Genomic DNA, 15530 nt, shown 5'->3' with positions numbered 1-15530 from the left:
CCTCTTTCAAGTCTATCAATTAGATCTATGTCTTTACCTAGAATGTGCCAATTTTTCCTGATTATTGATCTTATATACGTATCCATTGGTCCATATTTGAAACTGAACACGAACTGTTTATTATCCCTGATTTTTTTATGAAACTCCGGTTTTTCTGAGGGGGAAGGAGAGACTTTTTTTTCTGCCCTAATTAGGGCTGCATCGAGTAAGGGGCGTGGGTACCCTCGATTTTCAAAGCGCTTATAGAGTGTTTGAGACTGTTTTCTAAAACCCTTTTCGGTACTATTGATCCTCTTAACCCTTAAGAATTGGCTAAACGGCAAAGCCTGTTTTGTATAAAGGGGATGAGCGCTTTGAAAATGGAGGAGTGCATTAGAGGAGGTGGGTTTACGGAAAACTTCGGTGTTTATTTCTCCTGCTTGTATGGTAATTTTAACATCTAGGAAGTCCAGGCTTTGGTTCCCGTAAAGGGAAGTGAAATTCATATTCATGTTGTTAATTTCAGATAGAAACGAGACAAACCCAGAAAAATCATCTGCTGTTCCATCCCATACGACCAGGACGTCATCCACATACCTAATAAATAGCTTTATATGTTTAAGAAAAGGGTTGATATCAGAGTAGACATATTTGTCCTCAAAGTATGCTAAATAAAGGTTGGCCAGGGTACATGCGACCGATGTACCCATGGCTGTACCTTCGCGTTGGATATACCATTGATTATCAAATAAAAAAGCGTTGTGTTTGAGGACAAATGTCAGGCCATCACATATAAAACTAATAGTCTGGTCATCCGTAGGTGTTTTTTGCAATATTTATAAAACCTTGGAGCTTAAACTTTTTAACACAGCAGAAAGAGAAGTGAACTTGTTTTGGACCAATAATTCACTCAAATCATATAAAGATTGCGGCAGGGTCCCCCGCGGCTTAAGGGTTACAAAAAACATGTCACAATTTCAGGATAACCCGCAATTTATTAAAGACTGGGAAACTATCCTTTTAAAATGTTCGCAGGATTTGTTGGATTTGGTTTTACAGCAAAACATCATTAATTATGAGACAATTAAAGTAGATCTGAGCAAAACAAAAGAAGAATTAAAATCAAGAATGTCAGAAACCCAATGGACCAACCTGACAAAAAAACTGGACATCAGACTTATAAATTTACAAACTGAAATTAAACAACGGAAAAGAGACAAATTTATTCGGGACAAAGCCGACTTCGAGTCGGGTAATATTTTTACCTGGAATAAACGGGGCTCCAATCAGGGTAATAAGAACTTTGTAAAGAGGTCTCATAGATTTACGCCCTACAATAAAAATAACAAAAAATATACCAAAAGAGACTATTTAACGACGGATTCCGATTCTAGTGCTAATGAAGATCCCACTTCACTAATAGATCCCGAGGAGGCTCGTTCCTTACAATCTCTCCCTTTAGACGGAGAACGCGCCGGGGAGGAAAGAGGTATCGGAATAGGATCGCTAAGAAAAGGGAAGAGAAAACAGGTGTCTTGGAAACCACCAGTATAGAACCCGAGTCACCCAACACGGTGATAAATCTGACTGACCGCAGCCTTAATGCGTCCCACCTCTCTGTACTCGCCAAAGGTCTCAATTTTTGTCTTCCTGAGCCGTTCGATTTAGTGGACTTTAAGATCGATATGTATAAAGCCGTGAGAAAAATACATCTGTTTAAAATGTTTAAAACTAAGAACAACAATTCTAATGAAGCAGCTCCACCTGGAGAAACCCCGTGTCACGTGGGTCCTCTGGGCTTCATGCCATCAATACAACAAGATGCCCAGTTACTGCTAAGTTTAACAGATCCTGAGATAGAATTGTTATCCCCCCAAAGAACCCCAATAGAGCCATTTATGGGTGGGATAAAGTCTACGTTTATGCCTCCAGTCACCCCGGGCAGTCCAGTGGACATATTTGAGGCACAAGTTAACAAAGATATGGAGGCTCTACTTTATCAAACAATGCCACCAAATTTATCTATAAGAGAAAATAAAGCTTTGAAAGAAATACAAGGGTGGCAGGACACCGTGGTCCGGGCTTCAGACAAAGGGGGCAACATCGTTCTTTTGACTAAAAACTACTATATATCAGAGGCACTTAGACAATTGACAGACAGTGTAACTTATGTAAAAATTAAAGATGATCCTACACTAAAGTTCCAGAATGATTTGAGATCCATGTTGAGGACGTATGTAGAGAGGGGAACAATTTCGAAGAAACAGGCAGAAAAATTGATACCTGATTCACCAAATAAACCTCACTGGTACCACTTACCCAAAGTGCATAAATCAATAATTAACCCCCCAGGTCGACCCATAGTGTCAGGGGTAGGCTCCCTCACGGAGCCCCTGTCGAGATACTTGGATTGGCTTTTACGCCCCCTTCTCCAGGATGTACCCTCCTATATAAAAGACACTAACCACTTTTTACGGGTGATAAGAAATTTTACCTGGCAAGAAACCTTCAGCCTCGCATCAGTAGATGTAGAGAGCTTATACACCAGGATTCCACAAGATCTAGGAGTTAAGGTCATAAGAGAAATATTGCAAAAAACACCTACGGATGACCAGACTATTAGTTTTATATGTGATGGCCTGACATTTGTCCTCAAACACAACGCTTTTTTATTTGATAATCAATGGTATATCCAACGCGAAGGTACAGCCATGGGTACATCGGTCGCATGTACCCTGGCCAACCTTTATTTAGCATACTTTGAGGACAAATATGTCTACTCTGATATCAACCCTTTTCTTAAACATATAAAGCTATTTATTAGGTATGTGGATGACGTCCTGGTCGTATGGGATGGAACAGCAGATGATTTTTCTGGGTTTGTCTCGTTTCTATCTGAAATTAACAACATGAATATGAATTTCACTTCCCTTTACGGGAACCAAAGCCTGGACTTCCTAGATGTTAAAATTACCATACAAGCAGGAGAAATAAACACCGAAGTTTTCCATAAACCCACCTCCTCTAATGCACTCCTCCATTTTCAAAGCGCTCATCCCCTTTATACAAAACAGGCTTTGCCGTTTAGCCAATTCTTAAGGGTTAAGAGGATCAATAGTACCGAAAAGGGTTTTAGAAAACAGTCTCAAACACTCTATAAGCGCTTTGAAAATCGAGGGTACCCACGCCCCTTACTCGATGCAGCCCTAATTAGGGCAGAAAAAAAAGTCTCTCCTTCCCCCTCAGAAAAACCGGAGTTTCATAAAAAAATCAGGGATAATAAACAGTTCGTGTTCAGTTTCAAATATGGACCAATGGATACGTATATAAGATCAATAATCAGGAAAAATTGGCACATTCTAGGTAAAGACATAGAACTAATTGATAGACTTGAAAGAGGTCCGCTGTTTGCAAGTCGACGCAGCAAGAACATAGGTGACATATTGGTACGAAATCGAATTACTACTGACCGCACACATTGGCTCAATAAAGATATCCCAAAGGGGAATTTCAAGTGCGGACATTGTAACCTATGTCCTCAGCATATGACGGGTAATACCGTTGCAATAGGGCCAGTAAAGCATACAGTAAGAGACTTCATCTCTTGTAAAACCACCTATGTAGTTTACGTTATCTTTTGCCAGTGTGGCTTCTACTATATAGGCAAAACCATCCGCCCTTTATATATCCGTATAAAAGAACATTTTGCCTCAATTCGAACAGGTAAAGGCGTTCCCCGCTTAATAAATCATGTTAGACAAGTACATGCAGGCAGTATTCATACATTACGGTTTGCTGGCATTGTAAGGGTGTTTTCACCGCAACGAGGGGGAAATTTGAACCAAATATTGCTAAGAAGTGAGGCTCGATGGATAATGCGTACAAACGCTACTGGTCCAATGGGACTCAATGAACGGATAGACATGTCTGTCTTCCTGTAATCCACGCCCACTTCTTTATACATACCCCTTCGGTTGCGACAGAAAGCATAACCTTTTGCCCCTGTCTTTCAAGCTGTGTTTATTATAGTTTAATTATGCTCATTTCACGTCGGTTTTTAAAGTATTTTTATAAGCACTTATTTTATATTTTATATTTGTCACATGTCGTCGGTGTTGTTATGCAACTAATTTGCACCACTTGTGAAGTACGGGAATATGGGGCGATAAGTATGTCTTGCTAAGACTATAAATCCCTCCCCCCCCTTTTCCCGTCCACCACTGGGACCTGTAGAAGCGTCATCCGCGCAAAACAGCTGTAGTCCTCCTTTCTCCCTCCAGCACGTTTCCTCCCGCCCGCATGTCTTTGTAAGATGTAAGATGTCCTTTTAAAGAATAAAGAAAACGATTTTTTGTCCGGACTGAGGAGTGCGCCATTTCTTTTTTCTTTCTTGGCTTTACCATATTGGATTTCATCGGTTGCGGCACCCTCAAGAACCGACTATATGAGACAATGGAGTCTCAGCTACTTGGATAAGATTCCACGCACGAGGGGTAAGTGCATCACAGCGGTGCTCTTTTACTTTTTTTCCTATTTGGATATTGATATTTAACCGTGATCTTATTCAAAAGCCGATAATCAATGCACGGCCTCAAAGAGCCATCTTTCTTAGCCACAAAGAAAAAACCGGCTCCTAAGGGAGATGACGAAGGACGAATATGTCCCTTTTCCAAGGACTCCTTTATATATTCTCGCATAGCAGCATGTTCAGGCACAGACAGATTAAATAAACGACCCTTAGGGTATTTACTACCCGGAATCAAATCTATGGCACAATCGCACTCCCGGTGCGGAGGTAATGAACCAAGCTTAGGTTCTTCAAAAACGTCACGATATTCAGTCAAGAATTCAGGAATCTCAGAGGGAATAGATGATGAAATGGAAACCACAGGTACGTCCCCATGCGTCCCCTTACATCCCCAGCTTAACACAGACATAGCTTTCCAGTCAAGGACTGGGTTATGAGATTGCAGCCATGGCAATCCAAGCACCAACACATCATGTAGGTTATACAGCACAAGAAAGCGAATAATCTCCTGGTGATCCGGATTAATCCGCATAGTTACTTGTGTCCAGTATTGTGGTTTATTGCTAGCCAATGGGGTGGAGTCAATCCCCTTCAGGGGTATAGGAGTTTCAAGAGGCTCCAAATCATACCCACAGCGTTTGGCAAAGGACCAATCCATAAGACTCAAAGCGGCGCCAGAGTCGACATAGGCATCCGCGGTAATAGATGATAAAGAACAAATCAGGGTCACAGATAGAATAAACTTAGACTGTAAAGTGCCAATTGAAACAGACTTATCAAGCTTCTTAGTACGCTTAGAGCATGCTGATATAACATGAGTTGAATCACCGCAATAGAAGCACAACCCATTTTTTCGTCTAAAATTCTGCCGTTCACTTCTGGACAGAATTCTATCACATTGCATATTCTCTGGCGTCTTCTCAGTAGACACCGCCAAATGGTGCACAGGTTTGCGCTCCCGCAGACGCCTATCGATCTGGATAGCCATTGTCATGGACTCATTCAGACCCGCAGGCACAGGGAACCCCACCATAACATCCTTAATGGCATCAGAGAGACCCTCTCTGAAATTCGCCGCCAGGGCGCACTCATTCCACTGAGTAAGCACAGCCCATTTACAGAATTTCTGGCAGTATATTTCAGCTTCGTCTTGCCCCTGAGATAGGGACATCAAGGCCTTTTCCGCCTGAAGTTCTAACTGAGGTTCCTCATAAAGCAACCCCAAGGCCAGAAAAAACGCATCCACATTGAGCAACGCAGGATCCCCTGGAGCCAATGCAAAAGCCCAATCCTGAGGGTCGCCCCGGAGCAAGGAAATCACAATCCTGACCTGCTGAGCAGGATCTCCAGCAGAGCGAGATTTCAGGGACAAAAACAACTTGCAATTATTTTTGAAATTTTGAAAGCAAGATCTATTCCCCGAGAAAAATTCAGGCAAAGGAATTCTAGGTTCAGATATAGGAACATGAACAACAAAATCTTGTAAATCTTGAACTTTCGTGGTGAGATTATTCAAACCTGCAGCTAAACTCTGAATATCCATTTTAAACAGGTGAACACAGAGCCATTCCAGGATTAGAAGGAGAGAGAGAGAGAGAAAGGCTGCAATATAGGCAGACTTGCAAGAGATTCAATTACAAGCACACTCAGAACTGAAGGAAAAAAAAAAAAAAAAAAAAATCTTCAGCAGACTTCTGTTTTCTCTCCTTTCTCTGTCAATTAATTTAACCCTTTTTGGCCGGTCAAACTGTTATGGTTCTCAATGGCAAGAGAACATAGCCCAGCAAATATAAGAACTAGCTCTTGGAAGGATGGAAACTAAACTGACCATGAACTAAACCTGCCGCACAACTAACAGTAGCCGGGTAGCGTAGCCTGCGTTTTATCCCTAGACGCCCAGCACCGGCCGGAGGACTAACTAATCCTAGCAGAGGAAAATATAGTCCTGGTTCACCTCTAGAGAAATTTCCCCGAAAGGCAGACAGAGGCCCCCACAAATATTGGCGGTGATTTTAGATGAAATGACAAACGTAGTATGAAAATAGGTTTAGCAAAATTGAGGTCCGCTTACTAGATAGCAGGAAGACAGAAAGGGCACTTTCATGGTCAGCTGAAAACACTATCAAAATACCATCCTGAAATTACTTTAAGACTCTAGTATTAACTCATAACATCAGAGTGGCAATTTCAGATCACAAGAGCTTTCCAGACACAGAAACGAAACTACAGCTGTGAACTGGAACAAAATGCAAAAACAAACAAGGACCAAAGTCCAACTTAGCTGGGAGTTGTCTAGTAGCAGGAACATGCACAGAAAGGCTTCTGATTACAATGTTGACCGGCATGGAAGTGACAGAGGAGCAAGGCTAAATAGCGACTCCCACATCCTGATGGAAACAGGTGAACAGAGAGGATGATGCACACCAGTTCAATTCCACCAGTGGCCACCGGGGGAGCCCAAAATCCAATTTCACAACAGTACCCTTGCCTAAGTTGCCTTCCTCCTCCGATTTGGTGCCACTGTTTTTTCAGAATGTGGTTCGTTTACATGGTATTCCGGAGAACATTGTGTCCGACAGAGGATCCCAGTTTGTGTCCAGATTTTGGCGATCCTTTTGTGCTAAGATGGGCATTGAATTGTCTTTTTCGTCAGCCTTCCATCCTCAGACGAATGGTCAAACCGAACGAACTAATCAGACCTTGGAAACTTATTTGAGATGTTTTGTTTCTGCTGACCAGGATGATTGGGTGACCTTTTTGCCATTGGCTGAGTTCGCCCTCAATAATCGGGCTAGTTCTGCTACTTTGGTTTCACCTTTCTTTTGCAATTCTGGTTTTCATCCTCGTTTCTCCTCGGGTCAGGTTGAGTCTTCTGACTGTCCTGGGGTGGATTCTGTGGTGGATAGGTTGCAGCAGATTTGGAACCATGTGGTGGACAATTTGACTTTGTCCCAAGAGAAGGCTCAGCGCTTTGCTAACCGCCGTCGCTGTGTGGGTCCCCGACTTCGTGTGGGGGATTTGGTATGGTTGTCTTCTCGTTATGTCCCGATGAAGGTTTCCTCTCCTAAGTTCAAGCCTCGTTTCATCGGTCCTTATAAAATTTTGGAAATCCTCAACCCTGTGTCTTTTCGTTTGGACCTCCCAACATCGTTTGCCATTCATAATGTGTTCCATAGGTCATTGTTGCGGAGATATGTGGTGCCTGTGGTCCCTTCTGTTGATCCTCCTGCTCCGGTCTTGGTCGAGGGGGAGTTGGAATATGTGGTGGAGAAGATCTTGGATTCTCGTATTTCGAGACGGAGACTTCAGTACTTAGTGAAATGGAAGGGTTATGGTCAGGAGGATAATTCCTGGGTTGTCGCCTCCGATGTCCATGTGGCCGATTTGGTTCGTGCCTTTCATTTGGCTCGTCCTGATCGGCCTGGGAGCTCTGGTGAGGGTTCGGTGACCCCTCCTCAAGGGGGGGGTACTGTTGTGAATTCCGTTCTCGGGCTCCCTCCTGTGGTCATGAGTGGTACTGTGTGAGTTTGTTCTTGGGCTCCCTCTGGTGGCCTTTAGCGATATGGCTGGGCTTAGCTGTTTCATCTCCTGCTAGGCTGGGCCTATTTAACTCACCTGGACCTTTACTTGTCGCCTGCTGTCGTTGTATTCAGTCTTGATCCTGTGCTCTCCTGAATATTCCTTGTGACCAGTCTCCTGCTATGAGAAGCTAAGTTTGCTTGTTCAGTTTCTCATTATTTCCTTGAAAACGTTTCTCATTATATTATGAGTTCAGCCCAGCTTGCTTTCATGTGATTTTTTGCTTGCTGGTTAGTTCTGGGGTGCAGAGTGCGCCCCTCACATCGTGAGTCGGTGTGGGGGTTCTTGTATTCTCTGCGTGGTTTACTTTTGATAGTTTTTGTACTGACCGCACAGACACCTATCTTTATCTGCCTATCTAGTATTAGCGGGCCTCATTTGCTAAACCTGTTTCATCTCTACGTTTGTGTTTTCCCCTTAACTCACCGTTATTATTTGTGGGGGGCTATCTAAAACTTTGGGGATATTTCTCTGAGGCAAGTGAGGTCTTTGCTTTCTCTCTAGGGGTAGTCAGTTTCTCAGGCTGTGACGAGGCGTCTAGGTTTTCAGGTAACGCTCCACAGCTGCCTTTAGTGTGTTTGGATAGGATCAGGATTGCGGTCAGTATAGCTTCCACATCCCCAGAACTTGTCCTATATATTCAGGGTATATGTGTCAGGTCAGTTTGAGATCCTACCACCAGGATCATAACAGTTGTGGTCAACTTGAACTTTTTGGCCAACAAGGAAAATGCTGTCGGGCAACAAACCAACACAGCTCATCACCCTTAGAACAACATTCCCACTTTGAAACATGGTGGAGGCAGGGTCATGCTGTGGGGATGTTTTTCGGCAGCAGGGACCGTAAAAATGGTCTGAGTCTATGGGAAAATGGATGGTGCAAAATACAGCAATACTCTGGAGCAAAACCAGTTTCAGTCTGTCAGTGATTTGAGACTGGAACGGAGGTTCATCTTCCAATAAGACAATGGCCCAAAGCATACTGCTAAAGCAACACTTGAGTGATTTAAGAGGAAACATGTAAATGTTCTGGAGTTGCATAGTAAAACCCAGACTTTAATCCAATTGATAATTTTTGGTCAGACTTGAAGATTGATGTTCACCAGAGGAAACCAGCTAACTTGAAGGAGCTGGACCAGTTTTGCCTTGAGGAATGGTCAAATATCCCAGTGGTCAGATATGAAAAGTTCATAGAGGCTTATCCATATCGACTTGGGACTGTAATTGTCACAAAAGGAGTCTCTACAAGTACTGACTTTAAGGGGGTGAATATTTATGCACACTGAAGTTTTCAGTTACTTTGTCCTATTTGTTTTTTGTTTCACAATAAAAAGATCACCAAATGTTCACAGTTTTACATGAACTGATGCAAACCCCAAAAAATACCCTCAGTGAAATTATAGGTTTTGAGGTAGCCAAACACCAAAACTTCAAAGGGGGTGAATACTTTCGCAAGCAACTGTATATGCAGTGTATCTTATTTATATGTAAGGATAATGTAGGGCATTTTCTCACTTTTTTCCAGGCATTCTTGATTTTTCGCCTCACTTTGACTACTGTATGTCTCAATATTAATTGTAATTTTAGATTTCATGATTTAATTAAAGTAGTTGTCCTGCCTTAGGGTACAAGTCTGCAGTCATTCTATGTGACTGCAGGCTTGTGAATCCTCATATTGTGAGAATACTCTGACGCTTGGGAGCAGGTGGTCATATGATCGTAAGTATGCAATTTGCATACTTCCGACCACATACTAACTAGACGTCTCTGACCTCAATTAATACACTTGGATTGAGCTAGGCCGCACACGTCTTGTTGGCACGTTCCCACATGTATGCAAATCGCATATCTCTTAGTGATGCTTATAGGATCTATTATATGGATTGTGGGTGTAGGAGTTACGGCTGTTATATTAGTCTAATTTGAAGTGCATACACACCTATACTGCATGTTGTTGCTTTTTGGGTGTATACCTTCCATTTTTTTTCCGGTCCTTTACGGAAAAGAGGAAATTGTGTTAAAAAATGCCAAAGACATATAAAAAAAATACAGACATTTAAAGGGAACTTGTCTTATCAAAAATGCTATTAATATGTAGATATGGGTTTAATCTGCAAATTGAAGGAGTATGGTTACCTCAATGAAAGCCAGCTTCCGTGAGCAAGGTTTCAGTCGCCACTCAGTACATAGTGAGTGGTGGCTTTAAGCATGCCCTGGTACTGACTGACAGCCGGTTCAGCACTGATGAATGGGGAGCCACGGATAGCATCAGCACAACCACTGGCAGCAAGCATCTGAGCAGTATTATTATAAAAAGTAAGTCACAGTTGTCTCCTTTGCCACTGGCAAGTCTACTAATGGAGAGGAAGTGTAGAACATGATGGACTATATGGCACATCTCCTTCACAACAGGAAGATGCTACCTCTAACAGTGACATTATCAGTATGAGATTTTGTTTTGCACATTCCTCCATGTCAGGAGGAATGGTCTGGATAGAACTGACTGATGTGCTAGGAGTTAACCCTTCTTCTGGAATGTAACTACTGCACACTCTTGGCCAGGCACTAGTGGGCAAACTCCATGGACGCCAGTTGTACACTATGTAAGCTCTCATCAGCGATGAATAAAAACAGACAGAGAAAGCAAGTCAATTGCAAACTTGCTTATTTTCATGCTGTCTAACTAGCTTAAGCAATTTAATAACATGAGGGTACCACTTTAATATTTTCAAATACAGACTTTGAATTCTGTCAATGACATTTCATTCATTTCTGCCCCTAGCCTCCTAAGCCACAGCACTCTCACTGCAAAAGAATATACCGTATTTTACAGATTATAAGATGCACTATTTTCCCCCCAAATTTGGGGGGAAAATGGGGGTGCGTCTTATAATGCGGATATACCTTATCGACTGTGTTGGAGCAGTGTCCCAGGGTCGCTGCTGGAGGAGGCAAATGTGGAGCGTTGCTGCAGGCCGCAGGCTGGGATGAGGGGGTGTTCGGTGCTGTGGGGGCTCTGCCGACATTTTGTGAAAGCCCAGAGCCCCCGCAGTTACATGGATTTCTATGCTGTGGAATCCGGGAAATAGGCTGCAGGGGCGGCGCATATGCAGATGGAGATCTCGGCACCAAGACCTCCAGAGATGAGATCTCAGTGCTGAGAATCTGGTAATAGACACATTATCGATCCATTCATACACTGAATGTCTGTCTTTCATATTATCGGTTTGTGAGAATGTGTGCAACTTCTATTTTGGTTTCTGTTATCATGTTTCACTAAACAATGAGTTTTTAACTCTGTGTCATTTATTACAATATATATTATGTATTTTTTATAATAGCTAAATAAAAGTTGTTATTTTTATAATTTCTGATCGCATTGGTCCTTCAGAGTCACTATAGGTTTCTTCATGCTAATTCCTACCTGGTAGATTAAAAAGGGCGAGGATTAATTCTAATGTTAATTTTATGCTTCTGCTGCATAAATCACTCTTCAACTAATTATGGTTAAGCTTGACAGTTTCTGAGATCATTATGTTTCGTGTATTCAGTGTATTGCAGGACAGAACAGGGTTTGCTTTACATATACTGTATAGAGTTAGGTCTTCGCTCCCACTAATAACAATATAAATAGATAATTAGAAATAAATTAGGTTGCTCTGCTGAACCTTCACGCTGCAAAAAATGGATGTGAAAATTCATCACAGTAAGCTCTTGTTAGAATTTAGATTGTGGTATATTAGAGGAATTGTACTCTTGTACTATTGTATAACACTCAGTGCTCTCCTTGGACTATATTGAACCCATTTTGAGCTCTTTAATGCAAACAGCCTTATTAATGTCCAAGTGACCTCAACATATCTGACTAGATAAAAATGGATGGTTAACGATGTTAACCCATTAATCCCATATGATGTACTATCCCGTCAAGGTGACCTGGGACTTAATTCCCAGTGACGGGATAGTACGTCATATGCGATCGGCCGTGCTCACGAGGGGAGCGCGGCCGATCACGGCTGGGTGTCAGCTGTGCAAACTGTCAGATCAGCGATCTGTGATGTCCCCCCCTGGGACAAAGTAAAAAAGTGAAAAAAAAATTTCCACATGTGTAAAAAAAAAAATAAAATTCCTAAATAAAGAAAAAAAAATATTATTCCCATAAATACATTTCTTTATCTAACTGAAAAAAAAACAATAAAAGTATACATATTTAGTATCGCCACGTCCGTAATGACCCGACCTATAAAACTGTCCCACTAGCTAACCCCTTCAGTGAACACCGTAAAAAAAAAAAAAGAGGCAAAAAACAACGCTTTATTATCATACTGCTGAACAAAAAGTGGAATAACACGCGATCAAAAAGATGTATATAAATAACCATGGTACCGCTGAAAACGTCATCTTGTCCCGCAAAAAAACGAGCCGCCATACAGCATTATCAGCGAAAAAATAAAAAAGTTATAGTCCTCAGAATAAAGCAATACCAAAATAATTATTTTTTCTATAAAATAGTTTTTATCGTATAAAAGCGCTAAAACATAAAAAAAATTATATAAATGAGGTATCGCTGTAATCGTACTGACCCGAAAAATAAAACTGCTTTATCAATTTTACCAAACGTGGAACGGTATAAACGCCCCCCCCCCCCCAAAAGAAATTCATGAATAGCTGGTTTTTGGTCATTCTGCCTCACAAAAATCGGAATAAAAAGCGATTAAAAAATGTCACGTGCCCGAAAATGTTACCAATAAAAATGACAACTCATCCCGCAAAAAAACAAAAAAAATTATAGGTCTCAAAATGTGGAGAAGTAAAAACTTTTTTGCTATAAAAAGCGTCTTTTAGTGTGTGACAGCTGCCAATCATAAAATCCGCTATAAAAAACGCTATAAAAGTAAAACAAACCCCCCTTCATCACCCCCTTAGTTAGGGAAAAATAATAACATTAAAAAAAATGTATTTATTTCCATTTTCGGGTTAGAGCTAGGGTTAGGGCTAGGGTTAGGGCTAGGGTTAGAGCTAGGGTTAGGGCTAGGGTTAGGGTTGGGGCTAAAGTTAGGGGTAGGGTTGGGGCTAAAGTTAGGGTTGGGGCTAAAGTTAGGGTTAGGGTTGGGGCTAAAGTTAGGGTTAGGGTTGGGGCTAAAGATAGGGGTTAGGGTTTGGATTACATTTACGGTTGGGATTAGAGTTAGGGGTGTGTCAGGGTTAGAGGTGTGGTTAGGGTTACCATTGGGATTAGGGTTAGGGGCGTGTTTGGATTAGGGTTTCAGTTAGAATTGGGGAGTTTCCACTGTTTAGGCACATCAGGGGCTCTCCAAACGCGACATGGCGTCCGATCTCAATTCCAGCCAATTGTGCGTTGAAAAAGTAAAACCGTGCTCCTTCCCTTCCGAGCTCTTCCGTGCGCCCAAACAGGGGTTTACCCCAACATATGGGGTATCAGCGTACTCAGGACAAATTAGACAACAACTTTTGGGGTCCAAGTTCTTTTGTTACCCTTGGGAAACAAAAATTTGGGGGGCTAAAAATCATTTTTGTGGGAGAAAAAAAGATTTTTTATTTTCATGGCTCTGCGTTGTAAACTGTAGTGAAACACTTGGGGGTTCAAAGTTCTCACAACACATCTAGATAAGTTCCTTGGGAGGTCTAGTTTCCAATATGGTGTCACTTTTCTGGGGTTTCTACTGTTTGGGTACATCAGGGGCTCTGCAAATGCAGACCAATCCATCTAAGTCTGCATTCCAAATGGCGCTCCTTCCCTTCCGAGCTCTGCCATGCACCCAAACAGTGGTTCCTTCCCACATATGGGGTATCATCGTACTCAGGACAAATTGGACAACAACTTTCGGGGTCCAATTTCTCCTATTATCCTTGGGAAAATACAAAACTGGGGGCTAAAAAATAATTTTTGTGGGAAAAAAATATTTTTTATTTTCACGGCTCTGCGTTATAAACTGTAGTGAAACACTTGGGGGTTCAAAGTTTTCGCAACACATCTAGATAAGTTCCTTGGGAGGTCTAGTTTCCAATATGGGGTCACTTGTGGGGGGTTTCTACTGTTTGGGTACATCAGGGGCTCTGCAAATGCAACGTGATGCCTGCAGACCAATCCATCTAAGTCTGCATTCCAAATGGCGCTCCTTCCCTTCTGAGCTCTGCCATGCACCCAAACGGTGGTTCCCTCCCACATATGGGGTATCAGTGTACTCAGGAAAAATTGGACAACAACTTTTGGGGTCCAATTTATCCTGTTACCCTTGTGAAAATACAAAACTGGGGGCTAAAAATCATTTTTGTGAAAAAAAAACTTATTTTCACGGCTCTGCATTATAAACTGTAGTGAAACACTTGGGGGTTCAAAGCTCTCAAAACTAGGGTTGAGCGAAACGGATCGGTCATTTTCATAAGTCTCCGACTTTTGGCAAAGTCGGGTTTCATGAAACCCGACCCGATCCCAGCGTGGGATCTGCCATGTGGTACGCAATCTTCGCGCCAAAGTCGCGTTTCATATGACGCGTTCAGCGCCATTTCTCAGCCTATGAAGGTGGACGCAGAGTGTGGGCAGCGTGATGACATAGGTCTCAGTCCCCACCATCTTAGAGAAGGGCATTGCAGTGATTGGCTTGCTTTCTGCGGCGTCACAGGGGCTATAAAGGGGCGTTCCCGCCAACCGCCATCTTACTGCTGCTGAGCTGAGCATAGGGAGAGGTTGCTGCCGCTTCATAAGAAGCAGGGATAGCGTTGGGCAGGGTACATTAACCCCCAAACCGCTTGTGCTGTAGCGATTTCCACTGTCCAACACCACCTTTTCTTTGCAGGGACAGTGGAGGCTAGATTTTTCTTCATCAGCTCTGTAGCTTTTTGGGCTGCCCTAGAAGGCTCCCTGATAGCTGTATTGCTGTTTGTACGCCGCTGTGCAAACCAACTGCTTTTTTCAAAGCACAAATCCTGCTGCTGCTCCTTCCTTTCTGCACAGCTATCTTGTTTGTTTGTTTTTTTTTTAATATATCTTCAAGCCACTTTCAGCCCCTGAAACTGTGTAGTGTAAAACAGTGGGCCTGTATTTTTCTGCACAGTCCCACACTTAAAAAGGGAGATTAATATTGCCTAATCTGTGCATCTGCGCTAGTCCTGTCTGTGGTATCTGTCAGTCATTTTCTGCCACAGAAACTATACTGTAATACAGTGGGCCTGATTTATTCACCAGTATCCCATATAAAAAAAAAAAGAGGGAGATTAATATTGCCTAATCTGTGCATCTGCGCCAGTCCTGTCTGTGGTATCTGTCAGTCATTTTCAGCCACAGAAACTATACTGTAATACAGTGGGCCTGATTTATTGACTAGTCTCCCATATAAAAAAAAAAGAGGGAGATTAATATTGCCTAATCTGTGCATCTGCGCCAGTCCTGTCTGTGGTATCTGTCAGTCATTTTCTGCCACAGA

Source organism: Ranitomeya variabilis, chromosome 3, assembly GCF_051348905.1.
Source record: "Ranitomeya variabilis isolate aRanVar5 chromosome 3, aRanVar5.hap1, whole genome shotgun sequence".
In the NCBI taxonomy this organism is placed as follows: domain Eukaryota; kingdom Metazoa; phylum Chordata; class Amphibia; order Anura; family Dendrobatidae; genus Ranitomeya; species Ranitomeya variabilis.
Note: the sequence above shows the minus strand (reverse complement) of the source record.